At 32.9% G+C, this 14540-nt stretch overlaps 1 long non-coding RNA gene across 1 annotated transcript; it reads left to right on the top strand.

Moving 5' to 3' along the window:
- The first annotated feature begins 1357 nt into the window (after positions 1 to 1357).
- Positions 1358 to 2470, top strand: LOC128292966 (uncharacterized). The gene is made up of 2 exons (XR_008282966.1): positions 1358 to 1424; positions 2244 to 2470. It is a non-coding gene; the product is annotated as an uncharacterized LOC128292966 (long non-coding RNA).
- Positions 2471 to 14540: the final 12070 nt, after the last annotated feature.

Raw genomic sequence — 14540 nt, 5'->3', positions numbered from 1 at the left:
AGTTGTAAAAGTTGCTAGAATGATTAAATAGCTTAAGTGTCTAATGAGAAAGGATTTAAAAGGAAATTAGACTCAAAATTTATTTGGTCTGGATGGAAAGGGCATGAAATCAGCCGGAAAATTGATGATTTAAGGGAAAAATAGGAATTTTGCATAATTAACTAAATAAATATAGGACTAAATAGGAAATATCTAGATTTCTCTTTATATTTCTTCATTCTCATCATCCAAAACGTCATAGGAGGGGTTCTCTAAGCTGGTATTTAATAATTTTTGCACCAAGTGAGTTAATCCTTGCCTATTTCTTTTAATTTTTGTGTTTCTAAGACTTTTACAACTAGGTCCTACTATTAAATTCATTAGTTTTTGATTTCATGGATGAAATTGAAAGTCACCATGGTTGAGTGCTGTAAGTTTATGATGAAATAGAATAAAATTGAAGCTTTAATTTATTTATGAGATGATTTTATTAGGTAATTTCAATAGAAATTGATTTTTGGGACCTAATTGTGAAAATGTTTGGAATTAAAGTCTAGTGCTGAAATTATGATTTTCAAAGGTTGTAAACTAGTTTAAGGTGATAGAATAAAGTGTTAATTGAGAAAAATCAGTTCAATTGAGAGGCTAATTGAGTAGGGACGAAATTATCATTTATTAAAAGCCTAGGGGAAAAATGGTAATAAACAGCTTGCACTAAAACAGTTTTGGACAGCAGCAGTAGGATAACTTTGAAAAATAACCATAAATTATATAAATATAATTAAAAGATAAACAAAATATGGAATTAAAGCTTATTGAGTCTAGTTTCTCGTAGAAGAAACAGTGTAAGAAATGGATTTGTAAATATTGAGATATAATGAATTTTGCGAGACAAATTCAGAATAAATTCGGGTTCTAACTTTGAAAAATCATAAAAATTGAAGAAAAATAATTGTGGGCTTAAATTTATATTTCTAGAATCCTGAATGAGTCTATTTTTAATATAAATAAACGAGAACATCATTCAAATACTGTATGAAGAGATAATTAATAATTAATTTTTAGTGAAGAGAGGTCAGAACTGTTGGACAGCAGAACATGGGTGACTTTAAAGAATAAAATGTACTTATTAGATAAACCAAAAATTCTGAAAATTTTATAGTAAGAAGATATGTGAGTCTAGTTTTAGGGAAAATTAGCGGATCCTAATTTGGATTTCTGTAGCTCAAGATAAAAATAATTTAGTGACTATGACTCAAGTAGACAACTTTGAATGAACTATAAATAATAGTTGAATTATAGAGAATGTTGCATATGAACATGAAATGTATTAAATTGATAATTAAATTTATTTATTTAGATCCAAAAAATTCAAATATGAAGCTAGATCAAGGAAAAGAAAAAGTTCAAGATCAATAGGTTTGTGTATACGAACAAGTATCGAGGTAAGTTCATGTAACTTGAATTATATTCTTAAATGCTTGAAATGTATGTTATTGATGTGAATACGATTTTAATATTCATTGTATGAAAATTGATGAAACATTGATATATTTGATAAAAAGGGAAGAAATCCTGGTTGAATGAAAGGAAAATTCGATGGATCTCTGAAAAGGAATTGACGGTAAAAAGGATCTAGCCCAGACGGGTGATCCTATCTTGATATAGCCCTCCAAAAGAATATGTATAAAATGGATTTAGCCCGGACGGGTAATCCGAATTAGGGTCTGAATTTAGCCTGGACTGGTAATTCAGATCCAAGCTCATTAGAGTAATTGTCGTTGCAAGGGATTTAGCCTGGACTGTTAATCCCGACAATACTCTATGAGTTTATATTACAGGGGATTTAGCCTGGACTGGTAATCCCGCTGTAAGGATGAGGTTCGAGGGAGTGTGCTCTCTGAAATAGAAATGTGCGCACATAAATATGAATTGACGGACCCAGAAATGTACACTAAAAGTGTACCTCTGAAAATCCATCGAAATTCTGAGAAATTCAACAGGATAAATATGGAAAAATAATAAGGGAATGGAAATCATGGTATTGATGAGTTCATCAATCATGATATATATTATTATTGACACATGGAAATTAATGGACTAACTTAAATGTTGAGTTTGTGCATGTTAAGTTAATAATGCATTGAATGGATATTTGAATGTTTATTGCATTATATTGAAAATATTAGGTAAGTATAATTCTTGCTACATGAGCTGATTAAGCACAAATTGCTTACCATGTTTCCTTTTCCCCTGTTTTGTAGTGTTAAGAGCCCGGAGGTCGAATTCGGTTGGAGATACATCACACTATCAACCTCAAGATTTCGGTATATCAATAAACTTTATTTTGGAAATCAATGGCATGTATAAGCTAATAAAGTAAATGTTAATGTGATATGAATGTAAGGTCAGCCATTGGTATGGTTAACAAATCTTGGTTTTGGTATGTGATGAAGTTATCTTATAAAAATGCATGAATCTATCTTGAAAATATGTTGAATTGGATTGGTTGATGTGGATTGGTCTCGGTTTAATATTGCAAGGAAGGTTAGATATCTATAAAGGGGCTATATTGAGTAAAAAAAATTTAATTCGTAAACTCCGGTAATGCCTCATACCCTATTCCGGCAATGAGTACGGGTAGGGGGTATTACATATGAGATTATGCAAAGGTAGTCTTAATTTAGGAGGTTAAATGGATGAATTGTATATGATGTTATATAGGTGTATGAACATGTGAATGGTAAGTTTGGATATAGCTTTATTTGTGTATTGAATTGGTTCATTTGGCTGCAAATTGAGTTGTTCATATGAGGTCAAATTTGAATGTATTTGCTTGTGTTTTAGGGTGGCAATTTTGGCTATTCAAATGGCCTATTTTTGTCCACACGGGTAGAGACACAGGCGTGTGTCTCAGCCGTGTGCGACACACGATCATGTTACACGGCCGTGTGTCTCCTAGGGTACCCTACGAATTAAAGTCAGTATACCATCCAGTTTTCATAGGGCCTAGACACATGGGTGTGTCTAGTGGTCGTGTGTAGCACATGGGCTGGCACATGGACGTGTGGTCGGCCGTGTGGCCAAGTCAGTAGCCTCCTTAATTTTCACACGGCCTAGCACACGGGTGTGTCTTGTGACCGTGTGGATAAGTCAGTATGTATACCCTGTTTTGTCACGACTTAGACACACGGGCTTTCTAAGGCCGTGTGAGGCACATGACCTGTTCACATGAGCGTGTGACCTTTTAAAAGTTGAAAATTTTCTAAGTTTTCGAAACTTTTATATGAGACCGAGTTGGTCCTGAATGCATATTTAAGTATTGTATGCTCGATTTTATGTTCATAACGAATGTGAATGAATGACATTTACTATAATGAGATGATATTTTAATTGTAATTGTTCTGAACTAAATGACAAGTCCAATAATGACTTTTAACCTATTCCGGGGACAGTTACGGGTTAGGGGTGTTACAATATCTTAAGATATATGTTTGCTTATATTTGTTATAATGGTCATCTATAAATGATGCTGTTTGGGATGATGAGTTGACGTTGATATTTTGTGAACTTTGCGTGAATGAAGTCAATGCTGGTAATAGATCGACAACTCATCTAAAGTCAAAATGATGAGAAAATGTCATTGCTCTTTTTCAAGCAAAAACACAAAAAAATTATAGAACACCTCAATTGAAAAATAAGTAGGATACATTAAAAAAGGAATGGAGGTTATGGAGGGAGTTGCTTAAAGAATCTACATGTATAGGATGGTGTCCATCTAAAATGACGGTCAATGCTACGGACGAATGGTGGCCTAAAAAAATACATGTTAGTGTTAACTTTATCATTATTTTAATGCATAAAGTTTATTAAAATTAATAATTTACAAATATAAAAATCTTAGTATAACATTTAACATTTAACATGTTATGTAGGAAAATCTTGTTTTTAAAAGATTTAAGAAGAAATGAATTGAACCACGATTGAATGAGTTAATATGACAAATGTTTGGTGGCATTGTAGCCACTGGAGAGAATGCATGGGTACCTTCGTCTGGTGTTCTTCCAAGCGAGGTTCCTATGGGAGATGATATACCTAATGAGGGATTTGGTGATTCAAATGAACATAGTAATGACAATGAAAGTATTCCTCCTAACGAGGCACCATCAAACCCTTCTCATGAAACTCCTAATCGAAGAAAGGAAACACTTGGGGTTGTACACTGTAAAGGAAAAAAAATTAAGTTCAAGTAGAAAATCATCAAGAAATACATTAACTACTCAGATTGAGAAATTGTGAGAGAGTATGGCTAGTCCAAGGAAGTCAGTGAATGAAATTATTTTTCCTCACTCTCAATATGCTATTTCAAATGCAATGGATGTTTTGGTGCTTTGGGAGATGAAATTCCAAAAAAAGATGACTATTTTGCCATTAAAATGTTCCAAATACCAGTGAAACGAAAAGTATTTTTGAACTTAGATCCAGATGTTAGGGTTTGGTGGCTTCGATGTGAGTATGCTGAACAAAATTCAATTGCATCATTTTCATCATTGGTAACAACATTCTCATTTCCCTTCCAACCATACCATCAACCACCTCCACCATAAGTGTAATATCCTGATTTTGGGCCTAGTCAGAATAGTGGTTTCGTGACCACAAAATCCGAGATAGAAATAATTATTTTATGATTATTTTAAGGTCTATAATATGATTGCATGATTGTGTGAAAATTTCGTGAAGAAATTTTATGCATAAAGTGCTTAAATTGAAATTAGGGACTAAATCGAATAATTTGCAAAACTTGCATTCTAGAAGTTTCTAGTATGAAATTGTTTTGAAATATTAATTAGGAGGTATTAAATAGAAATTTTACCAATTTCTAAGTCAATGGACAAAAATTGGACATGGATGGAATTTTTGGAAAGTTAGTAGTAAGGGCATTTTGGTCATTTTGGGGTAAAATGAATTAAAATACAAAATTAAAAGCCAATTTTACTCATCTTCAACCCCATGGCCGAATATAGCAAGGAGAAACCATGGCTAGGGTTTTTCAAGCTTCCAAGCTCGATTTTAAGTCCGTTCTAGCCTCGTTTTTAATGATTTTTACGTTTTTGGAGTCCCGGTAGCTCGATTAAGCTTATGTTAGCAATAATTCAACCTAGGGTTTATATTTGGAAAAATACCCATAGGTGAAATTTGTGTATTTTGGTGTTTTATGATAGAATATGAGGTTTTAAATTATGTTAGACAACTTGTGCTACTCGGTTTTAAGTGAAAACGAGCAAAAGGGCTTAATCGGTAAAAATACCTAATAGTCATAAGTACATGTTAGAGTGAGAATTTGATGTTGCCATAGAAGGGAAAAATGATCAGCATGTCATAAAACATAAGAAAATAGGCTGAATTTTAATTTACGAGCTTTGGGGCAAAAGTGTAAATATGCAAAAGTTTAGGGGCAAAATTGTAATTTTTCCAAAATATGATTTTGGGTCAATTTGAATAATGTGAGTCCTAATTATACTATATTTTAAATGATAGAGCAAGGAAAACTGAAATTCGGGCTAAAATGGGGAAAATACCAAGTTGTGGACGAAATGGTAAAAGTAGCCATTTTCGCATACGAGGTAAGTTCATGTGTAAATGTAGTAACATAATTGTCATTTTAAGCAATTTAATGTTGTTTATATGATATGATGCTGATTATTATCATGAAATATTATGCTTTGTGGTTATTGTTGAATAATATGTAATTATGTGAATTACTTGATGAGTATGAACTATCACCGAAGTACCGATTTCGATATTCTGTGGAAGACGGCAAAGATGTGTGATCGAGGAAAACGCCCGTTTGAACCTTAAGAATAGATTAGGATACAAGTGACATGTCACTAGGATGGTTGAGCATCCGAACTCGTTGAGTTGAGTCCGAGTTCACTTATGGATGCAAATGTCCGAACTCGTTGAGTTGAGTCCGAGTTCGAGAGATGTAACTAGGCATCCGAGCTCGTTGAGTTGAGTCCGAGTTCACTTATGGGCGGGTTACATGGTAGCTTGGCTACATATGTAGCACTTATGTGCAAACTTTCCATGTATCCGAATTATATTCCGATGTGTTCAACGGGTAAAATTCTACTCAAGCGGAGGAATACTCGAGATGAAAGGGACGTATTGGTAAGTGTTGTGAAATGAATACTTTGAACAGGTATGTACTTAACCCTCACGTTGAAAACCCGATATAACAACAATATGGTAAGATGATAAATGAAAATGTGATATGAATGTCTTGGTGATGATTATGCAAATGATGTTTTATGTTTGCTTATATGGTTATGTTACTTGCTATTTGCATGTGAACTTACTAAGCATTTATGCTTACTCCCTCATTTTCATTCCTTGTAGTGTTGACAAGCCAGCTCGAAAATCGGAAACGGTCAGAGGCACGCTCACACTATCCGTATACCATCTTGGCATAATGGCTTGTATATTTTGAGTATGGCATGTATAGCATTATAATCATTTTGTATATATGGTCTTATGATATGGTTATTGAGTGGTATGTAAATGCTTGGTAATGATTAGCCATTGGAATGGCTAATCATGATCATATTTGGTGTTATGGATGTCAAATTACTAGCTAATCCATGGAAACCATGAAATAGGTAAAATTTACCATAAAATAGATTCAGACAAGAGAGTGACGTGAATTTGAAAAATCACTAAAAATAGTAGAAATGGAATTAAATAATGAATAAGTTATGGAATTGAAGCTTGATGAGTCTGTTTTCATATGGAAGAAGCGAAACAGGTATATGAGCTATATTTTATGAGATGGTTAATTTTTTGTAAAATAGGGCCAGAGCGATTTCTAGATCCCCTATTCTAACTTTGAAAATTCACCATAAATTTTACAAAGATAATTAGAAGTCATTATTTATATTTACAGATTCATTATTGAGTCTAGTTTTATTAGAGACAAACGGCATAGTCATTGAAGCTCTATACAGGAGATATCTGATTCAGTAATACACAGAGGTCGAGTAGTCAAACCACAAACAGGGAGACTTTAACTAATAAACTGTACTAATTGACCCAACCAAAAATTCTAAAAACAATTAGTAGATAGATATATGAGTCTAGTTTCAGGAAAAATTACGAATTGGATTTGAGTTTTGAAACTCGAGATATGATTTTTAAAGCTCTTGTGATGCGTTAGCCACTTGTCCGGAAATTTTAAAATGAATTGTATGAAATGTTTAAGTAATGAATTAAGTCCGTTAACACCTCGTGTTCGACTCGATAACGGTCTCTGTGCAGGCGTTACATTTAGTGGTATCGAGCAGGTTTAGTCGGTTCTCGGACTAACCTAGCATGTGTAAAAGTTTAGCTATACATGCCATCGATGCGTGATAGTGTGATGTCTTCCGACGCGTATGAGTACCGTCTTATTTAGACAGGTACTCTCCAACCAAGGCTGTGCCGACCATGTTCAATGTTATGTGAAGGTATTTGAGTAAAATTATGATTATGATAAGTCTCGGTTCAGAAAAGTATGAATAAAGATTTGCTATACATATGTGATAAATATTCATATTTGCTTAATGCTCATATGATGTAGTGTATGTGGCTTACTTGATAAGATGAACGGAATAAATAGAAAGTAGTAGAGGTATGAATAAAGGTCATAATATTATGATACGAGTGAAAATGTCTTTGTCTTGATTTGGACGTTGAATATTGATAAATGTTAATGATATATAATTTTTATGAGATAAAGGATTATAATGAAATGAACTTATCTATGTTAAATTGTTGGACTGAATTATATGATTGTAATAATATGTACATGATGATGCACAAAATGAAAGTTGTGATTGTGATGCAAATATCTATGTTTGTTTGGCCTTATATAATGTCATGAGCATGAATTAATTTAATTAAATGAATGGATAAGTAAAGCTGTCTAGAAAACATAGAATGTATGCATAAGTATATTGTCTAAATGGGACAATAGGAAAATCGGTGTAAGCTAACATGAATGAATGACATGATTTTGATGATGTTATTATGATGATGGAAGTTGTGTCATATGTGTATGTATAAGAAAGTCGAGTCAGAGGTCCTACAACCCCTCCCCCTTACCGAAGTGGTACTTATAATGGAATTTCATGAGATTTGTATTGAATAAGTTTCCGGTTGAGAACCCAAAGAGTACAGTGATAGAATAATTATAAGTATGATTAGAGATTGAAAATGAGCTGATAAGTAAAGTCAGAGCCAGTAAAATATCGGATTGACGTAAAAATTATTGGAGTTATGCACTGTCCCAGTTAGAAAAGGAATTCTCCTTGGTAAACCGAATTACTCAGGTGCAAGGTCGAAAAAAGTGTAAATCGAAATTTATTCGAATCGGCCTTCTTTAGTGAATGGTTTAATATGAAATTTATGATGGCAGAACTAGTTGGGGAAATGATAATTGAAATGTGAACTATCCGAGTGTGATGATTATGATCGGACAGATTTAATGATCTCTTTTGAGATGTTCTATGTGTTTACCCGTTCTCAAAAATATTTCTATGGCTATTGATCTTCGAAGAAATTCTTGTTATATGGGAATGTCTTCTAATTCGTGTTGGATGAAAGCGGTGGTAGTCTGATTGGTTTATAATTTATATTTCTCTATTTCATCGGGTATTCTATTTCATTTCAATCGATAAGAATTGATGAGAGAATACGTATGATATTATGATTCTGTTTCTTCTACTTGATGCTTCATCGATATATATGTATGGGAAGATATATTGATCTTGTTATATTTGATTTCAGTGGGATTAAATGATGTTTTCTTCGGACTTTCTTTCTTTGAAGAATTATCGGGTATTCCGTATTTTCTCTATGAGTTTGGTTTTCGATTCTCCAAGCATAGTATCGTATCTTGGGTTTCTTTATCCTAGATCTCTTTATTCTGGATTTCTTTATTCTGGGTTTCTCTATCTTGGATTTCTTTATTTGGTTTTCTTGTTATCTTTGTTCCATAATTTGTCAATTACAACTCATGTTCAAAGTGGGTTCTTCAGCTCGTGATAATCATGTCAAATATGACTATACTTCTAATTTGATCTTGGTAATGTGGTGATTTTAGTATTGGGATTTTTTCTAATTTCTGTGTAAGGATTTGACATCAGTAAAGGCATAGGTGATAAAAGCGCGAGTTTCAGCCAGTATGGTAAATTATTTATTTGAAAGATTTCATGTGACAATTATGTTAGGATTATTTTTCCCAAGTCTAATAATAGAATTTCATTTTGTACGGATAAAAGAGTAAATAGTTTGAACGAGAAGTGTATATTTATTAGAAAAGAGTTAGATATTAGTTTAAGTCACTACGAATGATAAGGTTTCCATCTTGTGAAAGCTGAAAAGTTTATTACATGTTGACAGAGTTCAGATAGATGAGAATATTGGTAACCAAAGCGTCAGAACTAGACTAGTCTACATTGAGCAAATACTTCCTGACTTTCAGTAATGTATTGTTGTATGAATTGTGATGTGTTTCAAAACAATGAGGTAATGTGATAGTTTAGAGCATCCGATGTTACATAAAATCGGAGTTGTTAAAGGGGTTAAAGCCGAGCATTGGGATCTATCAAAATTATCCTTGTCAGTGTTGATATTGGGATGGAAATGAGAAGGATTATTCTTGAGGCCATATCAGAATTATTTCTATGGCGGAAAGAGGAAAATGCGATGTATCCTATTGTTAAATGTTTGGCGAGATCTATAAATCATATCTGTATTGAATGAATTCCTACTCATCAGATCCATGGAATTTCAGGTCTCTTTGATTGTTGGATTTCTTGGAATTCTGGTCTCCATTAAATCAAGTTGAGATCCGGGTTTTATGTCATGATATCATGGGAAACTGAGAAGGGTTGAAAGTTTAAGAACAGTTGAGAGTTGAGACTGTAAGCTTTTAGATCATATGAGGAATTGAAGAGATGTATTGGAGGTACAGTCTAAGCGCAAGTTCTTCGGCACCGAATATGAGATTAAAAGTGAAGATCACTTTTCTGGTAAGATTTTCGGGGATGAAAATCCTTGAAGGGGGGGAGAGTTGTAATATCTTGATTTTGGGCCTAGTCGAAATAGTGGTTTCGTGACCACAAAATTCGAGATAGAAATAATTATTTTATGATTATTTTAAGGTCTATAATATGATTGCATGATTGTGTGAAAATTTCGTGAAGAAATTTTATGCATAAAGTGCTTAAATTGAAATTAGGGACTAAATCGAATAATTTGCAAAACTTGCATTCTAGAAGTTTCTAGTATGAAATTGTTTTGAAATATTAATTAGGAGGTCTTAAATAGAAATTTTACCAATTTATAAGTCTATGGACAAAAATTGGACATGGATGGAATTTTTGGAAAGTTAGTAGTAAGGGCATTTTGGTCATTTTGGGGTAAAATGAATTAAAATACAAAATTAAAAGCCAATTTTGCTCATCTTCAACCCCATGGCCGAATATAGCAAGGAGAAACCATGGATAGGGTTTTTCAAGCTTCCAAGCTCGATTGTAAGTCCGTTCTAGCCTCGTTTTAATAATTTTACGTTTTGGAGTCCCTAGCTCGATTAAGCTTATGTTAGCAATAATTCAACCTAGGGTTTATATTTGGAAAAATACCCATAGGTGAAATTTGTGTATTTTGGTGTTTTATGATAGAATATGAGGTTTTAAATTATGTTAGACAACTTGTGCTACTCGGTTTTAAGTGAAAACGAGCAAAATGGCTTAATCGGTAAAAATACCTAATAGTCATAAGTACATGTTAGAGTGAGAATTTGATGTTGCCATAGAAGGAAAAATGATCAGCATGTCATAAAACATAAGAAAATAGGCTGAATTTTAATTTACGAGCTTTGGGGCAAAAGTGTAAATATGCAAAAGTTTAGGGGCAAAATTGTAATTTTTCCAAAATATGATTTTGGGTCAATTTGAATAATGTGAGTCCTAATTATACTATATTTTAAATGATAGAGCAAGGAAAACTGAAATTGGGCTAAAATGGGGAAAATACCAAGTTGTGGACGAAATGGTAAAAGTAGCCATTTTCGCATACGAGGTAAGTTCATGTGTAAATGTAGTAACATAATTGTCATTTTAAGCAATTTAATGTTGTTTATATGATATGATGCTGATTATTATCATGAAATATTATGCTTTGTGGTTATTGTTGAATAATATGTAATTATGTGAATTACTTGATGAGTATGAACTATCACCGAAGTACCGATTTCGATATTCCGTGGAAGACGGCAAAGATGTGTGATCGAGGAAAACGCCCGTTTGAACCTTAAGAATAGATTAGGATACAAGTGACATGTCACTAGGATGGTTGAGCATCCGAACTCGTTGAGTTGAGTCCGAGTTCACTTATGGATGCAAATGTCCGAACTCGTTGAGTTGAGTCCGAGTTCGAGAGATGTAACTAGGCATCCGAGCTCGTTGAGTTGAGTCCGAGTTCACTTATGGATGCGAACGCCCGAGCTCGTTGAGTTGAGTCCGAGTTCACTTATGGGCGGGTTACATGGTAGCTTGGCTACATATGTAGCACTTATGTGCAAACTTTCCATGTATCCGAATTATATTCCGATGTGTTCAACGGGTAAAATTCTACTCAAGCGGAGGAATACTCGAGATGAAAGGGACGTATTGGTAAGTGTTGTGAAATGAATACTTTGAACAGGTATGTACTAAACCCTCGCGTTGAAAACTCGATATAACAACAATATGGTAAGATGATAAATGAAAATGTGATATGAATGTCTTGGTGATGATTATGCAAATGATGTTTTATGTTTGCTTATATGGTTATGTTACTTGCTATTTGCATGTGAACTTACTAAGCATTTATGCTTACTCCTCATTTTCATTCCTTGTAGTGTTGACAAGCCAGCTCGAAATCGAAGCGGTCGAGGCACGCCACACTATCCGTATACCATCTTGGCATAATGGCTTGTATATTTTGAGTATGGCATGTATAGCATTATAATCATTTTGTCTATATGGTCTTATGATATGGTTATTGAGTGGTATGGAAATGCTTGGTAATGATTAGCCATTGGAATGGCTAATCATGATCATATTTGGTGTTATGGATGTCAAATGACTAGCTAATCCATGGAAACCATGAAATAGGTAAAATTTACCATAAAATAGATTCAGACAGCAGTAGTGACGTGAATTTGAAAAATCACTAAAAATAGTAGAAATGGAATTAAATAATGAATAAGTTATGGAATTGAAGCTTGATGAGTCTGTTTTCATATGGAAGAAGCGAAACAGGTATATGAGCTATATTTTATGAGATGGTCAATTTTTTGTAAAATAGGGCCAGAGTGATTTCTAGATCCCCTGTTCTAACTTTGAAAATTCACCATAAATTTTACAAAGATAATTAGAAGTCATTATTTATATTTACAGATTCATTATTGAGTCTAGTTTTATTAGAGACAAACGGCATAGTCATTGAAGCTCTGTACAGGGAGATATCTGATTCGTAATACACAGAGGTCAGAGTAGTCAAACCCTGAAACAGGGGAGACTTTAACTAATAAACTGTACTAATTGACCCAACCAAAAATTCTAAAAAACAATTAGTAGATAGATATATGAGTCTAGTTTCAGGAAAAATTTACGGAATTGGATTTCGAGTTTTGAAACTCGAGATATGATTTTTAAAGCTACTGTGATGCAGTTAGCCAGCTTGTCTGGAAATTTTAAAATGAATTGTATGAGCTGTTTAAGTAATGAATTAAGTCCGTTAACACCTCGTGTTCGACTCCGGTAACGGTCTCAGGTACGGGGCGTTACAATAAGCTCCTTAGAATTATTACTATAATATAACTATACTACTTTTTTATGTGTAAAACTAATGTATGATATTTTTTATGTTTGGTTTTTTTTATGCTATGCTTTTATTCAAGTTTCTGCGTTGTATAGAATGTCACAAAATATTAATTTATTTTCATTTGATTACTTTTTCAGGTTATGGATTAATTTAACAATATATATAATAGTTTTAACATGAATTATGATACCCTTGAATTAAATGAAGAAGCTTAACGAAGAATAGCCACAATTGTTACACAAGTTGAGCACAACAATTATCATGAAGAGGAAGATTATGTGTTAAGCAGTGTATTGGTACACCATGAAACTTATTTCATTATGCAACCTTGTATGGATTCAAATTATATAGGTCAAATGTGGGTGGACAAATTATTAAATGGGCATGATGATTGTTGCATGAATAGTTTTAGGATGCAAAAAAATATATTTCACAGCTTGTTACATGATTTGCAAACAAATTATGACTTAAAGCATGGGAAAATATCGGCAATGGAGAAGTTAGCATTATCATTGTACATTTTTGAAAATAGAGAATCAAATTCAAATGCAACAGAGTGAATTCAACGATCTAGGGAAACTATTAGTTGAATTTTTACTGATATGTTGCATATATTTGCTCTAATGGGAATAGACACGATTAAACCCACTAAAGGTCAATTCGAGGAAGTACCGAACCATATTCGACATGATACAAGATATTAGCCTCACTTTAAGGTAAATTTTACACAATCTTTATATTTTTAAAATATAAATTATTTCTAACTTTTATCTCATTACTTGTATTTATTTTAAAGGATTGTATCGGGACCATAGATGGAACACATATAAAAGCATGCATTTCGCATTTTTGTCATATATCTTATATTGAACGGAAAGGTGAACCAACTCAAAATATTATGGTAGTTTGTGACTTCAACATATGCTTTATTTTTGCATTTCCTGGTTGGGAAGGAACAACACATGATAGTAGAATTTTTTTGTAAGCACTTAGAAAACAAGAGTTAAAGTTTTCACACCCTCCACCAGGTTGAACTTTAATTTTTTTAATTAATCTTTACATAAAAACAATATTAAAATTTTTAATTTATTTTAAACTTGATATTATGTTTTACTTTTTTGTAGGAAAATATTATCTTGTGGATTCAAGATATCCACAAATGGCAAGTTTTCTAGGTCCATATATGGGGGAATGATATCATTTACTTGATTTTCTTCGAGTATCTGAAAAAAAAAAAAGAAATCTTTAGTCATGCCCATTCTTTATTACGCACTGTGATTGAACAAACATTTGGAGTGTGAAAAAAAAATGGCCAATATTAAGAGATATTCCAAGTTATTCATTTAACAAGCAAGTTTTAATAGTTATTGCAATAATGGTTTTGCATAATTACATTCGAAGACATGGTTGGTCAAATGATGAGGATTTTCGACAATTTGAAAATATACCCGACATGCCCGTCTCTTCAGGCCATTTTGATCGAGGTGAATCGAGTTCTTTTAACAGTGAAAGTAATTTTGAAATCGCGATGTTAAGAGAAACCATTGCAACTAGTTTAATGAATTCATATTTGTAAAAACATTTTGTATCATAACCTAATTTCTAATAATAATGTAACTTGTTATGTATGTTACTATATTTTTTTTATTAAA

The sequence above is a fragment of the Gossypium arboreum genome, chromosome 5, assembly GCF_025698485.1.
Source record: "Gossypium arboreum isolate Shixiya-1 chromosome 5, ASM2569848v2, whole genome shotgun sequence".
Taxonomy (NCBI): Eukaryota; Viridiplantae; Streptophyta; class Magnoliopsida; order Malvales; family Malvaceae; genus Gossypium; species Gossypium arboreum.
Note: the sequence above shows the minus strand (reverse complement) of the source record. Positions and strands in the feature narration are given on the sequence as shown.